Source organism: Lagopus muta, chromosome 1 (assembly GCF_023343835.1).
Source record: "Lagopus muta isolate bLagMut1 chromosome 1, bLagMut1 primary, whole genome shotgun sequence".
Classification (NCBI taxonomy): domain Eukaryota; kingdom Metazoa; phylum Chordata; class Aves; order Galliformes; family Phasianidae; genus Lagopus; species Lagopus muta.
The window spans coordinates 7105825-7124771 of NC_064433.1; the positions used below are offsets into that span (position 1 = coordinate 7105825).

At 47.1% G+C, this 18947-nt stretch overlaps 1 protein-coding gene across 8 annotated transcripts in view; it reads right to left on the reverse strand.

Annotated features, from left to right (window-relative positions):
- FRMD4A (FERM domain containing 4A) overlaps positions 1 to 18947 on the reverse strand; it is a 355674-nt gene that overhangs the window by 128475 nt on the left and 208252 nt on the right. The window contains exon 1 of one of the 8 annotated variants that reach the window (XM_048962863.1): positions 13923 to 14038. The exons of the other annotated variants lie outside the window; for them this stretch is intronic. The gene's annotated coding sequence lies outside the window, so the exon portion shown is untranslated. Of the gene's footprint in view, positions 1 to 13922; positions 14039 to 18947 lie in introns of those variants that run through there. 8 annotated transcript variants of the gene reach the window in all.

Sequence of the window (18947 nt, forward strand, 5' to 3'; positions counted from 1 at the left end):
GACCCTTCCCCATCTTCGTAGCCTTCCTTTAGATGCTCTTTAACAGCTTTATGTTTATTATATTGGTTCACCGGTGCTTACATATCAGTATGATTTATTCCAACTCTTAACATGTACAACGGCATCAATTACAGTTTTATGTATATTAAGTTGCTTCTTCCAAGGTACTGTGGTTTGAGGTAGTGAGAAGTAAATGAGCTATTGCTTGAGGGAACGACTCTACAGTCAGCCAAGGCCTTTCTCAGCTCTTGTGAAGAGGAGCAACTTTGCTTTGCACAGCCACGGCTCCAGGCTCTGCCCCTGAAGCCCTCACATACACACACAATCCCACTAATGGGATAAGAGCAGTCTAAGCCTCTTTCACTCTAGGAAATCTCTTCCTCGGCATGATTTGGGCAGCATTCAGGCAGCACCAAGGCAAACACACATGCCTTGGCCCTGCTGTGCTGCTCAGCCTCCTGGTAACCCACCACACTCCATCCAAGGGACATCCTGAGTGTTGGGAGAGCTGAGGAGACATGCATAGCCTAGGCAGTCATGGCCATGGCACAAGGTCTTCATCCTCAGCCATAGAATCATAGATTTACTAAGATTGGAAAAGACCACCAGGATCACCCAACAGCCCACCTACCACCAATATTGCCCACTAAACCATGTCCCTCAGTACCACGTGTTTTGAACACCTCCAGGAACAGTGACTCCACCACCTCACTAGGCATCCTGCCCCAGTGTCCAACAACTCTTTTGGAGAGGAAGCTTTTCCTAATATCAAATCTGACCTCCCCTGGTGCAACTTGAGGCCATTCTGTCTCATCCTATTGCTGCTGCCTTGGAGAAGACACTGCTTCCCCTTCACCACAGCCTCCTTTCAGGCATTTGTAGAGAGTGATAACTTCTCCCCTGAGCTTCCTCTTCTCCAGTCAAACAATCCCATCTCCAGCACTACCTTCTCATGCTGCTGGTTGACTCTCCTAGATGCTCCTGTCCTCTTCACCAGTTCTGTCCCATGTCCACCTCCCCACCTCCTGGAGTCAGGACAGATCAGTCCTTGTCCAGGTTCCCGGCCTCTTCCCTATAGCAAAAATTCAGATGTGATAAATACCTCTTCTCATAAGTTATATTATTTGGTAAGAGATTTTCTCTGTAAACTGTTTATTAAGCAGCATTCAGTGTGGTTGTGCAGCTATGGACAAAGCTCAGAGCACTCTGCTTCCATCTCTCTCTCACACCCTTGCTGTCAGATATCTGCAACATCCCCAAGATAGGGAGTGTGCATCAATACTGAAGTTTTAATATGTGTTTACCCAAGGCAAGAAAGAAAGCAGTGATTTTTTCATGGTAGTGACACATGATGGCAGGGACAGGAGCACAGTCCAGCACTAGCATGTAGCACCAGATCAGTTATACAAAGTGGAAGTGAGAAAAAAAAAAGAACGTAAAAGAAGCAAGAAGGAAAATTGACTGAGGTGATGTTTAGTATTTCAGAAAAAGACATTCCACGCTTTTCCAACCCAGAGTTTCGTATCCTGCTGCTTACATAAATCCCAAATGCGAACAGCTGGTAGCTGGCAGTATCCAAATGTAGTGAAACTGAAAGGCTGCACAGATGATCGACAAATTGCAAATTCATGAGCATCACTCACAGAAATGGGGGGAGGAAAGAGGAGTGGAGCTAGGGAAATCATGCTATTTTCACATCAGCTCACCCCCAGCACCTCTGTCCATCAGCAAAACCTTGGTGGCTCTCAAAGACCATGGTAGTTTTTATAGTTTGATCGTGCCACCCGTGAGCATACTACTCAGGGTAGTACTACTCAGACCACTCGTGAGCATACTACACTTGAATTCTTTAGTGTCACTTTGCTGCTGTGCCTCTTAGTGGTTTGAAGGTTTGTGTTACAGGCTACTCACCCTAACCCCTCTCCCCCCTCCTCTCTGCTTTATTATTCTGCCAGGCATTTGAAGCCCACACTACACGCTTTTTACCTTCATCAGAGCAATACAAACTCTGCTAGATTGTCAAAGTGGAATGTTTTACAGCATAGCAAGAAGGAACTGTTTTGGTACAGGCTATCCATGTGGAAGATGGTGCTTCTGATGCTTTGCAGTTTCACTTCTCTATGGTATCTGTTACACAGCAATGAGAGACTGAGGAACAAGGCAAAGAATCCCTTCTGCTTCTCTGTGTAACAAGAATGAAAGCCAACACCAGAGCCCTATGAATGGGACTGTGGGACCAGGAGGTCACTAAAGATGAGCTGAGCAACACCAGAATTTGGATAAAGGAACTCTGCGAGGAGAGAATTGTGGTTCTCCACACCTGAAATTGTTACCCTGAAAAAGATGGGGGAAGCTGAAAACTATGAGGCACAAAGGCGTGGGTTTCCCCTCAACACAGAAAAGTAAAATCTCAGCATAGAAGAAGCAATAGTTGGACAGAGCAGTTGGTAGTAGAAAAGGACACTTGATGTGAAGGGAAGTGGAGAAGTTTGCTCCTGATCATGTCCCAGTTTTCACTGTGACTTCAGTGACTTAATTTCCTGTATCATCAGCACAGGCCCTTAGTTGCTCTCTGGAGGTTAGAAGCCATCTAGTCTAACTTCAGAAAGTAAAAATTCACGTGCCTAATATTTCCTGACAGTCCTGATGTCCATGATGCTCAAACCAAAGAGATGCATACTGGGCAGGATAGCTGACCCAGCTTCATCCTACACTTGGGTTTTCCATACCTAAAGCCATGCCCTAGTGTTAAACTCAGACAACTCTCCAACATGGGGTTCAGGCTGTAGCGTCCACATTTACTCCCTGCACCTCTGACACTTCCCAACAAGTGCGAAGAGCTGGGGCTGTGCTACAGACTCAGTGCTAACATTTCACCCATATGACAGAGAGCAGCATTCTTCATATGTGAAGAGGGGCCAGATGCACTTTGTGGGCCAGACTGATCGCGAATTCAGATGGGAATTATGCAGCAAAACACACAACAGCTTTTTTGTTTGTTTTCTGAAACTTCTCAGTACGTCACATTCTGAAAACTGTCACTTCTTCTAGTGCCTGTACGTGCAGTATGATCCCAGAGTGCTCGAAGAGCTGAACGTGAGCACTTTTAGAAAGCTGAGGATAACGCATCTCCACACCATACAGACACAGATGGTGCTTGTGAGGCACATGAAAATGTGAAGAAACCCATTTGTACAGATGAGGTGGTAGATGCTCAGGAGAGCTGATCACATACAGGGCATCATGCTTAACCTGCACCCTGGCTTTTGGAGAAGAGTAGGATCTGGGAAGACCTGACTGCTTTCTACCGCTCCCGGAAAGGAAGTTGTAGACAGGTGGTGGTTGGCCTCTTCTCCCTGTAACAGCCATAGGAGAAGAGATAGTGGCTTTAAGTGGGTAAGAGATAAGTGCCAGAGGTAGTTCAGGTTGGATATTAGGAAAAAAATTATTCTCAGAAGAGTGGTGAGGCATTGGCACAGGCTGTCCAGGGAGGTGGGGAAGTCATCATCCCTGGAGGTGATCAAGAAACATGTAGATGTGGCACTGATGGACGTGGTTACGGACATGGATTGGACTGCATGATCTTTGTGATCTTTTCCAACATCAATGATTCTATGACTCTGCACCTGGAAGAATGATTCTGCCCTCCTTTGCAAGACACTTTGAGGGACGTCAGTAACAAGTTTTGACGTATGCACATGATCATGTGAATGTGCTACAGAAAGGAAGTATCTCTCCTGGTTACTTGTGGGATCTTCTGTATCTTGGCTGCTTTTCTCGAGGAAAAGACGTTTTAGTTACCTTTGTCACAAGCAACAGACTTTAAATATCGTTTGGAGGCTCCTACCCAAATATTTACATGACGGTTTTCCTAAGAAAGACCATCTGGCAGCTGTTTTGCACTGCTGCACGAACCACTCTGCCGACTTCCCTCCTCTCTATTCATCTTTGCTGTAACTCCAAACATAGGTTTGGAGCGTTCTGTAAACTGTCTGTGGCATCTCAGACGGTTGCTGCACTGCGCTCTGCTAGTCCCCGTGTGTGTCATCTTGTCACTAAATTACCTGCAGCTGTCCACAGAACTGCTGCATCCACTGCAAACAGCAAAGGCAGCAGGAAGGAATGACTCCAAAGGGAACCTTTCCCTTTCAAAATGAAAAAATCCTCTTGGTGAAGGCACTGTCACACTAAATAACTCCAAGGCACCAAATGCAAATGCTATTTACAATGGCAGTTCTATAAATACTCGTGGCACGTTTCATTAGCCGGTGACTACAGAAATAAAGAGGATACGGTGTTTTCTTCCATGACTCAAATCAGAAATTATAATTGGAGGCAGAAAATTTCCTAAACGCTCACTGCATGGATAGGAGGCAATTACTGTGCTGAGCACACAAAAATCGGTGTCACTCTGCCTGCCGTTTGGACAGACCTGATGAAAGGAGATAGAGAGAGATGACAGCCCGCTGATTAAAATAAAGCATTAGATTAAACACCCTGCTCCCACTTGACCACTTCTTACTCCTTTCCACCCTGCTTGCTTTCCAGGTCTAAAACCCTCCTGCACACTCATTTCCCTGCTCTTCCCTTTATTAGATAGGACAATAATGCTGCAGGCTTATTTCCACCTGAACCTCACTGACTCGAAGCTCTAAGAGTGGGGAGAAAGACAGGAGAAACTCCAGGCAGAGAGACTGCCATGCAGTCTGGATGTGGTCCTCATTTCTACCACTTATTTCCATGAGTCCATCCTAAACCAAAAGTGGGATGTCTGGTCTGTAAATTTTTGTTTGAAGAGGGAGAAGAGTGATTTTATTTTGGCAGAAGACTTATGGCAAAGGCAACATCCTAAAATAAGACAACACAAGCACAAGTGCTTCTCGCTACAATGGATAGAAACCCAACAGACAACACTTCTGCCATTCAAATTGATTCATTGGTGATGATTTCCTACCGAAAGGGCTACATGGTGTTCTGGAACGGGACAGGTCAGTTGTAAACCAGTTGTTTTTTTCCTAGAAAGGAGATCCTAATCATACCGTTGGACATTTGCCATCTGTCCAAATCCTCTGAGACCATCCAGTCCAACCATCAACCCATCCTCATCATGGCCCATCAACCATGTCCCTCAGTGCCACATCTACACATTTCTTGAACGCCTCCAGAGACCGTGACTCCACCACCTCCCTGGGCAGCCTGTTTCAGTCACTCCTTTGGAGAATAATTTTTTCCTCCTATCCAACCTGAACCTCCCCTGGCACAACTTTAGGTCGTTATCTCTTGTCCTATGACTGTTACATGGCAGAAGAGGCTGACCTCTAGCTCACTACAATCTCCTTTCAGGCAGTTGTAGAGAGCAGTAAGGTCTCCCCTGAGCCTCCTCTTCTCCAGACTGAACAATCCCAGTTCCCTCAGCCACTTCCCATAAGACTTGTGTTCCAAACCCAACCAGCATTTCCATGGCATTTCTATAGGAGAAATAAAATGTCAGATTTTCAACCACACAGGAGCAACTTGGTGGCAAACAGATCTTTGGAGCAGAAAGCTTAGGCTTGGGAGAGATCTTGTAGATATGGATGGTGCTGACATGACCAGGAGTAGCAGGGTGATTGGTGATAATCTGATTGGCATAACCAGACTCTGCCTACTAAAGAAGGGTGGGTCTCCCCTCAGGGTACAAAACCTGAGGCTGCGTGAAATACACATATGGTAAATAGCTAGATGAAAGCCGGAAAACACATGCCAGTGACAATGCTGCATCTCCCATAAGATCTGTAGCACCAGAGGAATTTTCCTCCAACATTTTGTCCTATCTCTTGAATAATCCATGTCCATATCCCACCAAGTAGAGAATGAAGAATCATAACATCATAGATTCATCAAGTCACAGAATCATAGATTCACAGAGCCAAGTCTTCCTGGAGCAGAAGGGAAGGTGTGTACATTGGGATGTGCTTGGTGTGACCCAACTGCTCTGTGAGCACTGCAGGAGAGCAACCAGATGAGCACTAAGGAGAGCTGCAGGCTGGGTGATCTGGTGACTTCCCTGTTTTGTCCTGAGAGCTGACAAAAGAGTTCCTGGCTTGCCTGGGGGCTCCATGCTTCCTGAGGGCTCCAGGCAGTTTCCCAGCCCCGAGATCCCCCAGAGAAATCTGCACAGGTTGTTTTTCATGTTGTCTGCAAACAGCCATCAGCAAAAATGTTCTGATTCAGCAAAGCACAGAGCCGTGCACATAAATCCCTTTTATTTCAGCGTGACATAAGCAAGTGTTTAAGTGGCTTACTGTATCAGGGCTGAAATGAAAAACCGTCTCCTACGGTCCTTAAGTCCATTTACAACATCAAGCAATAACTCTCAGGCGAACTTTAAAGCTGGGAATGCCGCTTCTTAACCTCCAAACACTCAGTGCTTGAGCCGTGGAGTTAGAGTTAAATGTACTTCCAATGCCGCATTTCAAACCGAGCAGGGCATTACCCAGCAGACGCCTAAATCACCGCTCTGAGAGCGGCTGGCCGCGGCGCTCTGCTCTCAGCTATATCCTGAGATAAGAAAGACCTTTCCTGGACGGGATGGCTTCCTCACTAGAGTGTAGGTTGTGCTGGTTTATGTCACGTATTGTTTTCTTTCTTAAAATAATACAGATCTCAATCTTCTCAACTGGAAGGAAACCAGGCCATCGTGAACCCGCTCTGTCTTCTGATGTTAATGCAGAAGAGGGCTTTCCCAGTGCATACTTCTTACCATGTTTGACTCTTTCTCCCACATAACTCTTGCTGTTCCCTTTCTTGGCAAGAAAAAACAGTTGGCAGCTTAAAAATATATCCTTCCAAGCAAGATCCTCACCGTCTACAAGGCAGGAGCCAAATCTGAGAGTTGGGCAGAGCATCCTCTGAGCTCTGAAGCTCCTACCAACCTCGGGGAGATGGCACTGGTTTCAGACTAGAGGATTCACCGGCTACAAATGTCTGATATCTGATACCTTACAGACTTGTAACCTATCCAGTACTCAGGAAAACTCCTGAGTTCCACTCCTGTTTTGATATTGAGAAACCTTATCTCAACTGGTCAATTGTAACAGCAGTTCAACATGGACGCTTGCTTTGGACCAGGGCTTTTAGGTGAAGAAAATGCTAGAGCTCTTAAAGTTCTTTTGTACAAGCAAGTTTTAAATGGATGCTGTTTGCACTGAGCATCACTGTGCATCTTTACTTGAGGAGAAACACATCGGTCCGCATGACAGCATTGCAACCCAAGGGTCACATCCCATGGCAAGTGACGGGCAGGCAGCTCAGGCAGCCCATGGCCTCACCTCACTGAACTGACTGTGGGATGTGCTATTTGTCCCTACTCCAAAGTAATGCCCAAAGGCTGCAAGAGGGGATCAAAATGCCACTACTATAAAATCTATAGCAAAAAAGTCCCCTTATCCCTATGTTAACATGACATGACAGTTAGAAAATCTCCCCTGCTGTAAACTTCCCAGTTAAAGCCTCAGATAACTTGACCTGCGTGCAAATTTCTCCTGAGCTAATTCAGCTCAGCCAAGCTGTGCAAAGAACATCTTTATTCATTGAATCATAGAATCATCTACTTTGGAAAAGACCTTGAAGATGATCAAGGCCAGTCACCAACGTGAACTAAACAGTCTCATCACTAAACCATGTCCACACATCACTTAAATACCTCCAGGGATGGGGACTCTACCATGTCTCTGGTTAGCCCATTCCAACCCGACCATCCCCCTCGGTATAGAAATTTTTTTCCCTCCTAGGCTAAATTTATTCTCTAGATAAGAAGCACTTTAAGATATTGCCTGTTGTTTCATCCCATATGTGCACAGTATATACTGGAAGAGTTTCTGCTCTGCTTGCTATACACAAAGTATGGTTTAAGGGAAAAGGATCTAAATTAGCTGCTAGGACTCACCTTTACCAATAGTGAACTCCTTTTACAGGTCACATCAATGTCTCTTTGGGGATTCCTGGTCACTTTCCAATTCACTCCCTACTCTGAACTGTAGCAAAACCCATGAGTCATCAGCATGATGATACCATGCAGTACTAAAGTACACAGCAATTGACAATTACTATATTGCTAAAGCTGTTAGGATGTCTGTTAATCTATCCTACTTTTGACTTTTAATTCCTTGTAAATATATATTGGCTTTTTTTTTTTCCTTTGGTACAGTTTCACACTTCAAACATGGCATATTTTCAGCAAACTGTTCCAGATATCACTCATTTGTGCATGCAGACAGGGTGGTAATTACATGAGAGCATCCAAGTCTTCTGGGAAAACATTTGTAGGAGGTTTGGTTTAGTTAGAGAAGAGAATAGGACAATTTATTTGCTACTGAAATTTACGTGATTTGCTGGAGGAGAAAAAATCAATGTAGGTTCATAGGAAGATGACCAAATTGACCCAAGGCACTAGAAGCCATAGTATGCATGAAATATCTGTAAGGGGCAGATTAAGATTTAAGGCTCGAAGTGTCCTTTTAGCGCTTATTGAGTCTATTGTACCAACTGTATCAGCAAGCATTTTGAGGTGTGAGCAGCGATCGCCCGGATCAATTGAGCCAAGGCATGGGGCTGTGCATCACTCAGTTAGTCTGTAGCAGAGCTGGTCAATAAACTGCACTAAACGGTGTTGTGTATAACACATAATAGAAAATGCACTAGCAAAAGTCATTCCAGATGTGGAGGAAAAAAAAAAAAAAGTAAAACACTAATCTGTATACATAATTGCTTTTTTTTTTTTTCTTTCTTGTTTTGAATAACACTGTAAGAACTCATATGCTTCCAGTGTAAAAACATGTCACGGGGTCATTTCCAGCCATAGCTGAGCATGGGGCTTGGCAGGCACTGGGTGCTCTGAGCCAGGGCTGCAGCCTGGGTCTGGGCTGGGCAGCCAGCAGCTGGGCTGGTGGATACTGACCCCCAACAGTGCTTCACAGGACTTAAAATCATAGAATTATTAAGGTTGGAAAAGACTACTACAATCATCCAGTCCAATCATCAACCCATCACCCCCATGCTCACTAAACCATGGCCTTCAGTGTCCGTTTATCTTCTGAGTGATGCCAGGACTTTGCATTGCCTGTATTGGAAATGCTTTGCCTGCCTGTGCAGAAATGCTCTAGGGACAGAGAGCAAGATTTAAAAACCAGTACTCTCTGCATCAACTCATGAAAATATAAATGTGTTGCTCCTGAAACCTATGCAAAGGAGAAATCTGGAATAAAGCTCTCTGCCTGATCCTATCTTTGTTCTGAAAGTCTCTGCTTCTGAAGAGCCAGGAAAGGATGCTCTGTTCTGGAACAAAACGCATCAACTCTTCAGTACTGTGCAGAATCAATGCAGAAGAGCTGAGGATGGAGGCAGAGGAGAGAACAGCCTTGATGCAATGCCTGCAAACTCAGCGGCTAGATCCAATACCTCAGAGCGTTGCTCTCTGAGAACATGATGCCCATTTTGGAGCAGCTTTCTGCCATGTATGCTGTTGGCTGTGCCTGAAAGGTGACATTGAGGAAGAGAGGACGTAGCCCAGAGTACCTTTGCACTTACATATTCCCCATAGAGTCTCCATTGGTACTCTCAGGCCATTTCAGAAAACACCTTACAGGGTGCAGCACTGAGGCCTCCATCCTCCCTGCCCTTGGTAAGGCAAGATGGTGACATCCCTTGTGGCAGATCCAGGGCTGCAAAGCATAGCATGGAGCCCAAAACACTTCAGGCAGTGATTTGTTCCTTTTTTTCCCCTCCAGATTTTCCTGTTGAGCATTGTGAGAGGCTGTGGAAGTTGCCTTGGCAAGCTGTTTGTTTTTCAGCATGCTTCAATGCTGCAGTGTGTATGTGTGTGCACGAGGCATGGCCCTGTATCTCATTACACATCCCCTAAATCATCCTTGCCCCTCTGAGCGCACATTTCACTGGGAAATGAGAGCATCCAGGTTCTCCCGTGGCATAAATACACATGTGGCAGCCACATGTTGTGATGATGGGCAACAATGGACGCAGCCAGGAGAGAGAGCATCCATGCAGAGCAAGGACAGCACAGAGTTTCTAATGTGGAAAGTCCTGAATCCACTTTATGCTCCCTAGGAGAAATGCAAAGTTTCAGCCACAGATTTTGTGCTGACTCTCAGAGCTGCTCCCTGTGTGGGGGGGCTTTCCATTACTGGCATGCCCTACATAAAACCACTGTGAAAGCAGCAGGGTCATTCTCCTGCTGCTCCCCTATCTGCAGAGCAGTTCCTGCTGGAAGCCAGTGTGAAATATCTCATCTCAGATGGATGGGATGCCAACAGTGCTGCAGTGTGTGTGGGACGGCTGCAGCCACGTTGGATCCCATGCGGTCAGGAAACCCAAACAAAGTTGGATTTATTTTGGTTGGGAGATCTGGGAATTTCTAAGAAGGAACAAAAATAATCCAGCCACAGAGCAGGTTGGCAAGCCCAACAGTCATTGTTGAAATGTTATGTGTTACATGTAGAACTGTACACACAAAGGATTTCTATAGCCCAAAATTGGAGTGTTGACCTCTTTTTTTTTCTTTTTTCCCCCCCCAGCTTTATAGGAGATTTTCAGTGGACATTTTAAGGTAAATTTAGATTAAATGGGTCAATTCACTTCCCTTGTTGTGACCTCAACATCTTTTCCATAGAATCCTAGAATCATTAAGGTTGGAAAAGACCACTAAGATCATCTAGACCAATCATCAGCCTATCACCACTGTGCCCACTAAACCTTGTCCCTCAGATTATTACATTAGGCAACACCACATCCCCCAGGCAGGGGATGAAAAAGGCATTTTGCTACCCACTTCTTGGGTTTAACACCATCTGAGAACATCATACGAATGGTCAGGACAAGAGAAGAAGGGCAATGTGTTGGATGGAGAAGGAAGCTGGAGGAAATCCTAAACTAGAACATCATCAACTGCACTGAGAATCAAACCATGTCTGCTCCTCTATCTTTGCAATTTAAAGTTGGGAAAAGACTGAACTATCAGGTCATGGAGATGCCCCTAGCATCAGGCACAGGGCTTCATCAACATAAAAGTGCTCCCAGAAGCTCAGAGCCAATCAAATCTATGCTCAGAGATAAGGAGAGGAAACCAGCAAAAATCATTTTGGACCTTTCGTGGAATTCATCTCCAGAGCAAAAGACAGGCACTCCAACTAATTGTGTAGCCTTGGAAAATTGTTTGTGGTTTTCTAGGAAATAGGACATATTGAGATTTATGGCTGTGTTGAGGATTAAGTTGTTGAAAGTCTAGGAGAAGGGGAAATAGCAAGGGACGTTATCAGCTGCAGTGGTTCCCAAGGCCATGTTGAGCAATCTGCTGCTGGCTTAGGAAGCCAGATTGCCTGGAAGAGGCTGGGACAGCCTGGGCAGCAGAGCTGAAGGGGGCTAACAAGCAATTCGGCCACAGCTTAATCTTGTCAGACTGCTGGGCCCTGGGGCTGCCGGACAAGCTGCCCTCTTGCTGTTGGAAGGAGAAAGCCAGCAGGAATGGCCAGAGGTTGGCACTGCCACTGACCTTGGGATCCGGCTGTGCCCCCAAGGGCACCCCACCTGGCAGTGAAGCCTGGGGACCTCAGGGAGCCGCCATCACCTGCTCTGCTTTGAATGTAAGACACCTCCAGTCCCTGAGAACTGAATGTGAGCATGGCTGTATAGGCTGTATGCTATGCTCATCCCAGCAATCCAGCCCATTCCTGCTTTGCTGGTGAGAAGTGGGTCACACAGTGCCTTACTGCAGCTCCAGGGGACACTGCTGAGCCTCGACCCCCAAGCTGGTTGGTGCTGGATTAACACTTTCTCTCTGTACTTCTCCTGAGGGCCTCACCATTTTGATAACACATGTCCCTTCCTTCTCCTTTGCTCTCCTTCCAGGCTGATTCTTCAGACTTGAGTCTCACCACTACACCTTTCAAGTTCTCTCTAATATAATATTTCCCCCCCCATACAGTTGTACTTTGCCTTTGTCATCTTTTAAGCCACATTCAAGCCTTCTGCTATTATACAGTAAGCAACAGCAGCAACAAGGAGGATGTGTATGACTGTAATTACTTGTGATGGTGTGGGATGAGATCCCATGACTCGGAATGTCCTTCCTGGACCCATGTCCTTGGAGATATCACCCAACGCACTAAATGAAGCCCTTGGCTTTGTTGAGTACAACATGATCTCTGCAGAAAATCCTCTTTGCACCACAAAGTACTGCATTGCCCTATGGTCCTGAATGATGCAACGCTGTGACCATGGTATCACCAAATACCAACTCACAGTGTTAATTCAGTAATGAGTTCAGACACACAACAAGACCAGTGGGAACAGTATGCCAGGAGAGAAGGGACACAAGGCATGTCCCCACCTGACACCACCACTCATGGCCCTGGATAAAGGGATCCAATGGCAAGAGCAATCCCCACAGCCTGAGGACATCCCATCCATGGTTTTCCTTAAGCCAAACTCTAAATCCTCCCATGGCCTGGCAGTGGTGTTAAAGCTATCACATGCACACAGAAACAGAGCTTGTGTTGCCTGGAAAGGACAAACCCCATAGAACTCCTATGCACAGAAGCCAGCGCATCAGCTGCTGCAAATCAAATTAAAACCTTAAAACATTACTTGCTTCATCTTTTTGGAAGCTATTGGAAAGTTGCTCCAGAAAGGTCAGCATAAGCAGCTTGCAGACACCAAGAATTGGATGATCTTTAAGATCCCTTTCAACCCAAGACATTCTAAGATTCTATGATTCTAAACCAGGCAGGTGAACCATTCACTGGCCAGGGTCAGTTTTGGGGTTACAAGGAGGAAGAGACGAGTTATGACCATTTTAGCTCCACCAAAACCTCTCTGGTGCCTGGCAAGCAGGAAAAATGGCACAAACACCCACACCAGTGGTGGCCCCCTCTGCACATGGATGGGAAATGCTCATTAAACCCTGGGGTCCGGTACAGAGGGGAGGGATGGAGACACCCCAGTGTGCAACGGCAGCAACAGAGCTGAGATCCAACCTCTCCATAGTGCTGCCGCGTGCGGCGCGCAGGCACCACACCTCCTTCCTGGCGGAAAGGAAGAGTGGTGCCGAGGTTTTGTTCAGGATGAGGTTTTAAAACCCCAAACCGAAGCAGTGAGATGGGGGGTTGGTTTCCCCGTGACCTGGTTTGCCTGAGAGAGGAGATCTGCCCACTCACTCCCGCATCTGCGTGTGCTCCATTGCTAAACCGCTGCCAGGGTTATTATTAGAAACAATTGTCTCTCCTGGAAATTCTACACAGAGCCTTGAAACAACTTTTCTCATGCCCTCCCCAGCAGTGAGCACGCTAACAATGAGGCTGAGGAGCCCTCCTTCCACGGAGCGTGTCTGCAAGGCGTGCAGATACACCCAGACGGGCACGGTGCAGAAATACAGCCATTTATTTGTCTTTTCTAACCCCGGATCTGCAGCAACTTTTCTGCTCCGATTTAGCACAAGGGAAGGGAAAAACGTGTCGGGGGCTCTACCCCTCGTGAAGCCCCCAGCTCAGTGTTAAACTTGCTGCAGCCATTTGGAAAGGGAAGGAGCAGTCCATCTTAGCAGGGACAAGCATCCAGATCGGTGGGGGGGGAAACCGCACACCAACCCTTCTCCCCCACACCCTCTACCCCTAAAAACCAGAACCCCAGAAACCTGGTTGCCCAGCTTTTCCCGGTTACCAAATTCAAGGCTGATTTATTTTTATTATTATTTTTTTAATTGGTGGGAGGAACGGAGAAGGAAATCAAAGGGCAGAGCATTTCTCTCCGTTTCAGATAAATGGAGGGAGGGGGCGTGGAGCCGCTCACACACTGCGGCTTGGGCTTCCCTGTGGGGTTGGGGCTGGAAGGGAACCCCGGGGCCTCCCTGCTGCAGACAAAGACCCCGTTACCTTCTTCCGTCCCTCGGCGGCTCCTCAGCTCCGCTCCGGGGCTGAGAGCATCCCGATGCGGCAGCGTTGGAGGCCGCGGTGCTATCGCCTCGCATCCATCTCTCGCACCTCCTCGGCAGCTCCACGGCCCTTCCTCTCTTCCCCGCTGCCCTCCACAGGGTCCCCGGCCTCCCTAGGAATGGGGCGGTACGCAACTGCTTCGCCCCATGCTCCGCTCTGTGACGCTGCAGACCGCTTTCCCCTTCCTTTCCCCGCTTGCCAGCTCCGGCACCCGGTTCCTGCACAGCCGCCACCGCGCTGCGAGGCTGGAGTGGGAGAGGAGGGAGGAGGAGGAGGAGGAGGAGGGGGAGGAAGGAGGAGGAAGGCGGGAGGAGGGCAGCAAGCAGCAGTTGGCGCTGGGTCATGTGAAGCAGATGAACCTGGCTTGGGCCTGCCGACATCTGGGCTCCCCCTCGCTTCTGGGAGGAGGAGGAGGATGGCAGGATGGAGGGTGGAAGGATGGAGGGGTGGAGGGTGGAAGGATGGAGGGGTGGAGGGTGGAAGGATGGAGGGTGGAAGGATGGAGGGATGCAGGGGTGGAAGGATGCAGGTGTAAGGATGAGAGGATAGTGGGATGAAGGAATGGAAGGGAGCGGGGGTGATAGTTTTCACCCTCTCAAACCCACGTATGGACACCTTGCGTGGATAATGGGGGGAAGATGCTCTGAATGCACACATAGCACTGGCTGGGGGGAAGAGGAGGGTAGTGAGGGATCGGGATGCAACAGAGTGGGCAGACAGTGCAGCTATGGGGCAGCGGCATCCACTGTTTGCCACAGATTCCTCCCTGCACCCTCAGCTGGCAGAGGATGCAGCTGTGATGGGATGCAGCAGTAGAGCATGCTACCTGGCAGTAAAGCATTTGTACAGACAGCACTAGCAATGGCAAGGGTTTGGCTATTTATTAATTACGTCACTCACAGAATCATTAAGCTTGGAAGAGACTTCTAATATCATCTAGTCCAAACGTCCACTCACCCCCCACCATGCCCACTAACCATGTCCCTCAGTGCCACATATATATGCTTCTTGAACACCTCCATGGATGGTGATTCCCCCACCTCCCTGGGCAGCCTGTGCCAATACCTCTCCACTCTTCTTGAGAATAAATTTTTCCACATATTCAGCAGGACCTTCTCCTGACACAACTTAAAGCTGTTACCTCTTGTTCCCATCAAAAAGGGCAATGCATGTTTGCCTCCAGGTAAGGAAAAATGTGCTGTTTATCTGATTCAGACAAGTACATCAAGAAGCAATCACACTGCAATGCCCATGTGTATGGCTCTGTCTTGTTGTCACCACTTTGCTTTTCCATGAGAGCTTTCTTTCTGAATCTGGGGTTGCTCCCAAGAGGTAAAAACCTGAGGATGCCATTGTGCCATGTTTAGGCACAGACTGGCCAGAAATTGGTTTGCTGTGGGAGGAGAGGTTGGAAGGGAAGTCCTTTCCTTCATTTGTTCTTAGTCAAGGAGAAATAGAATTTTTCCTCTTTGCTCTCTAGGAAGGAAAAACAGCCACTTTCCCAGAGTGGTGGTGGGCAGGGCTGGGAGTCTGGGGTTGTTCCTGGATTTGATCTGCTGTCACACCAAAAGCAAAGACCATGTCAAGAGACAATGCAAGCCCTGACATCTGCTCTTCTGCAACACATATGGGGGGCTGCAAAGGGGTTTTGGGTGCAGTAGTCAAAAACTTTAACATCAACACAATTCTCTCCCCTTTCTTTAAGGACACAGACATAAAATGGAGCCACAAATGCAACCACAGACAGGCTCTCCTGTCCAACTCACTCCACCCAAGAGCTGGCTTTGGTTAAAGGGCTAAATATAGAGGTAGCTCTGGCTGCTGATGGTTAAGAGCAAGTCGCTGAGGTGGCCCTGAAGGCCTGCCCTGAAGGCCATCTAAGGTCAGGACACAGTGGCAGGAGGCAGCAGAGATACTCATCTCTGCCCCAGGAAAAGCAAAGGGAGTATTGCAAGGTTACAGCTGTGTCCTGTTGGGGACTGGCTGTTCAGCTCAGATCATGAATGCTGCTTGGGACCAGCAACGAAAAATCCCATTCTCAGGCTGCTTCTCACTAAAATAGGAGGGAAAGTTGCTTTAAAGGAGTGCTCACCATGCAGATGCCTGCTTGTTGTTTCAGTACAGGAATATACCTTGGGATAGGAAGAACCTTCACATAGCAAAGCCCCAAGGTGATTTCCCCACCTGTCACCGAATGGCACGCACTGTCCCTCCCTAACCCATTTTCCCGTGGCAGGTTCTGCCTCCAAACCCAGAGTGGAGCTGGGATGTGATATAGTGTTATCCAGCTGGTGGTAGAAGAGCTCACCTGGAGGATTTAAGTAACAGCAAGAGATTGGAAGCCTCTAATTGGAAACTAATTTGCTTCATGCATAGCGTAAAAAGATGGAAAGCAAGGCTTGCTCTGCCCAGAGCTTCAATTTTCATCTTTCAGTGCACGTGTAGGGAGTTTCATTAAACTTGGCTTGGAATTACAGGTTCCCAGCAAGAGTTCAGCCTCTCCCTTCGGCACTAAGCCTAGATAAACAGGCATGAGTTTTGGACAAGTCTGGAGGCAGCTACAGAGAATCCTTCTCATGCCTTCTCAAGAGCTAGTTTTCTGGTGGGATTGTCGACTGGAGGTACACAAAGTGATCCCACTACACTCAAAATGTATCTGTGTGATTCCAATGGATCCTCCAATAGCTTTGGGGCATTGGCACCAATAGGGAAGGACCTGGGTCATGGCCCAATTTCACATTTGCTTAATCCTCTAATTCATGATGAAATATTTGTAATAAAAATAAATTACTGTTCTGAGTAAAGATAGCATCCTATGGGTCTAGCAAGGAGCCTGGAAATGTTTGTTACAACATAGAAGAATAATAGAGCATTGTTTCTACCAAGAGTCTGTCACAAAAATGAAACTAGACAGAGTTGTTTGCTCTCAGAATAGGACAAGAAACTCTCTCTGGATCTTCACTTAGGTTCATTGTGCACCTTCCCAGAAACACCCCATCCAGATCTGGGCTAATTCCTTAGTAGTAAGGAGTTTCCCCAAGCTACAAGGGCAGCAGGGTGGAAGAGAGGGTGAAGGATGTAGACCAATACCTGCAGACATTTGTTTGTGTGTCTATAAGTAGAGAGAAACAAACTCTCAGAGCAGATGGAGACCTCAAAACCCACCCCAGCCTCATTAAAGCCTGCAGGTTGGCTGCACTGCAGTGTGGAGGCAACACCTTGTGCTATCCAGAGTTTGCTCTCTCTTTAGTCCTCTCCCGGACACATGCTGCAGTTCAGATTTCCTCAATGGTATCTTTTCAGGAAAAAATAACAACAACAGCACACACACACACACACACAAAGCATTCGCCTCCTCTCTTAACATCTTAGCTATAATTCAGCAGCATCAGTGAGAGTGCTTTTCTTCAAGGAGCTTCTGTAATTTCACAAGGTCTCTGGATCTGTCAATACCCAAACAATACAACCCAGTAACAAACATTTAGTCTGGAGGTAGCAGAGCTGCTGTCATTGCAGTGATTAGAAGCAGGCGATAGCTGCATCTCCTTCAAGCTGCTTTGTATCATGGCAAGACCCAAAGAGACAACAGTAACCCAAATATTTAACTTTCATATACACAAAGGGAAGCCTCCGGCAACCAGATGCCTATGTGCCAAAATAACAACACTGATCCCTTTTGTTGGTTCCTGATAACAAAGCAAGGAACAAACACCATGGCCTTGTGCTGAAGAACCACTGTTGACAATTCACTTCCACTCTACTTAGCAAAGATTAAAGTACTGAAATGTTTTACAGAGAAACAGAAAACATGATGATAGGATTATGGTGCCTTCAAAATGTGTGAGCTGTTACATGAACATTTCTTGCGTTTTCAGAAAAGCTTAATGAATATTGGCTATCCTTGAACTGCATTAATTAGCACTAACGAGTTGGAGGAGATGTCATGTCATGAAGTAATATTCACACTAAGACAGTGATTTGCATCCATAAGCAGTGCAGCGCTCCAGAGAAGTCAGTGTTATTCCCCCGTATGGTGCATCAGAGACCCATGGAAGTTGAGAAGGATGCTTTCAAAGAACATTTAGGACATGCTGAAGGTATCTAACTGCCAGCCGCCTGTGGGAGGTGTTTGAGGGTCTAACTCCCTTGCATAACTTGTACTTTTTGAGTGGCAGCAAAAGGTTGGAAAACCTCCAAAACTTAAAAACAGTATGATCTTAGAGAATCATCGAATCATTAAGGTTGGAAAAGACCACAAAGAGGATCCAGTCCAACCATTCACCCACCCCACCATGCCCACTAACCCTCAGTGTGTCCCCCAGTGCCACATCTACACATCTCTTGAACACCTCCAGGGACTGCACCACCTCCCTGGGCAGCCTGTGCCAATGCCTCACCACCCTTTCTGAGAAGTTTTTTCTGATACTCAACCTGAACCTCCCCTGGCACAACTTAAGGCCATTCCCTCTGGTCCTATGGCTATTTCCTAGAAGAAAAAATCATCTCCTCACCACAACTTCCTTTCAGAGTGCTGTAGAGAGCGATAAGGTCTCACCTGAGCCTCCTCTTGTCCAGACCGAACAATCCCAGTTCCCTCAAATGCTCCCCACAAGATTTGTGTCCCAGATCTTTCACAGCTTTGTTTCCCTTCTCTGGCCATGCTCCAGGGCCTCAGCATCTTTCTTGTAGTGAAGGGCCCAAAACTGAACACAGTACTGAGGTGCGGCCTCCATGCAACAAATGTCTCAATTCTAGGAAGCAGAAGCTGGACTGATGCAACCCAGCCATTTCCCCAAGCCACCAGGCAGCTCTTTTCCACTTCCACAGACCACAGCCAGTGAGAGAGATGAAGAGCTGTCAGTTCCACTGCTGAATCTGTCCCCATCACCTCATTTTTCTTCCAGGATGAGCTATGTCCTTGAGATAGCTTATGCTGACAACTTTGGAAACCAGGTCGAAACCACA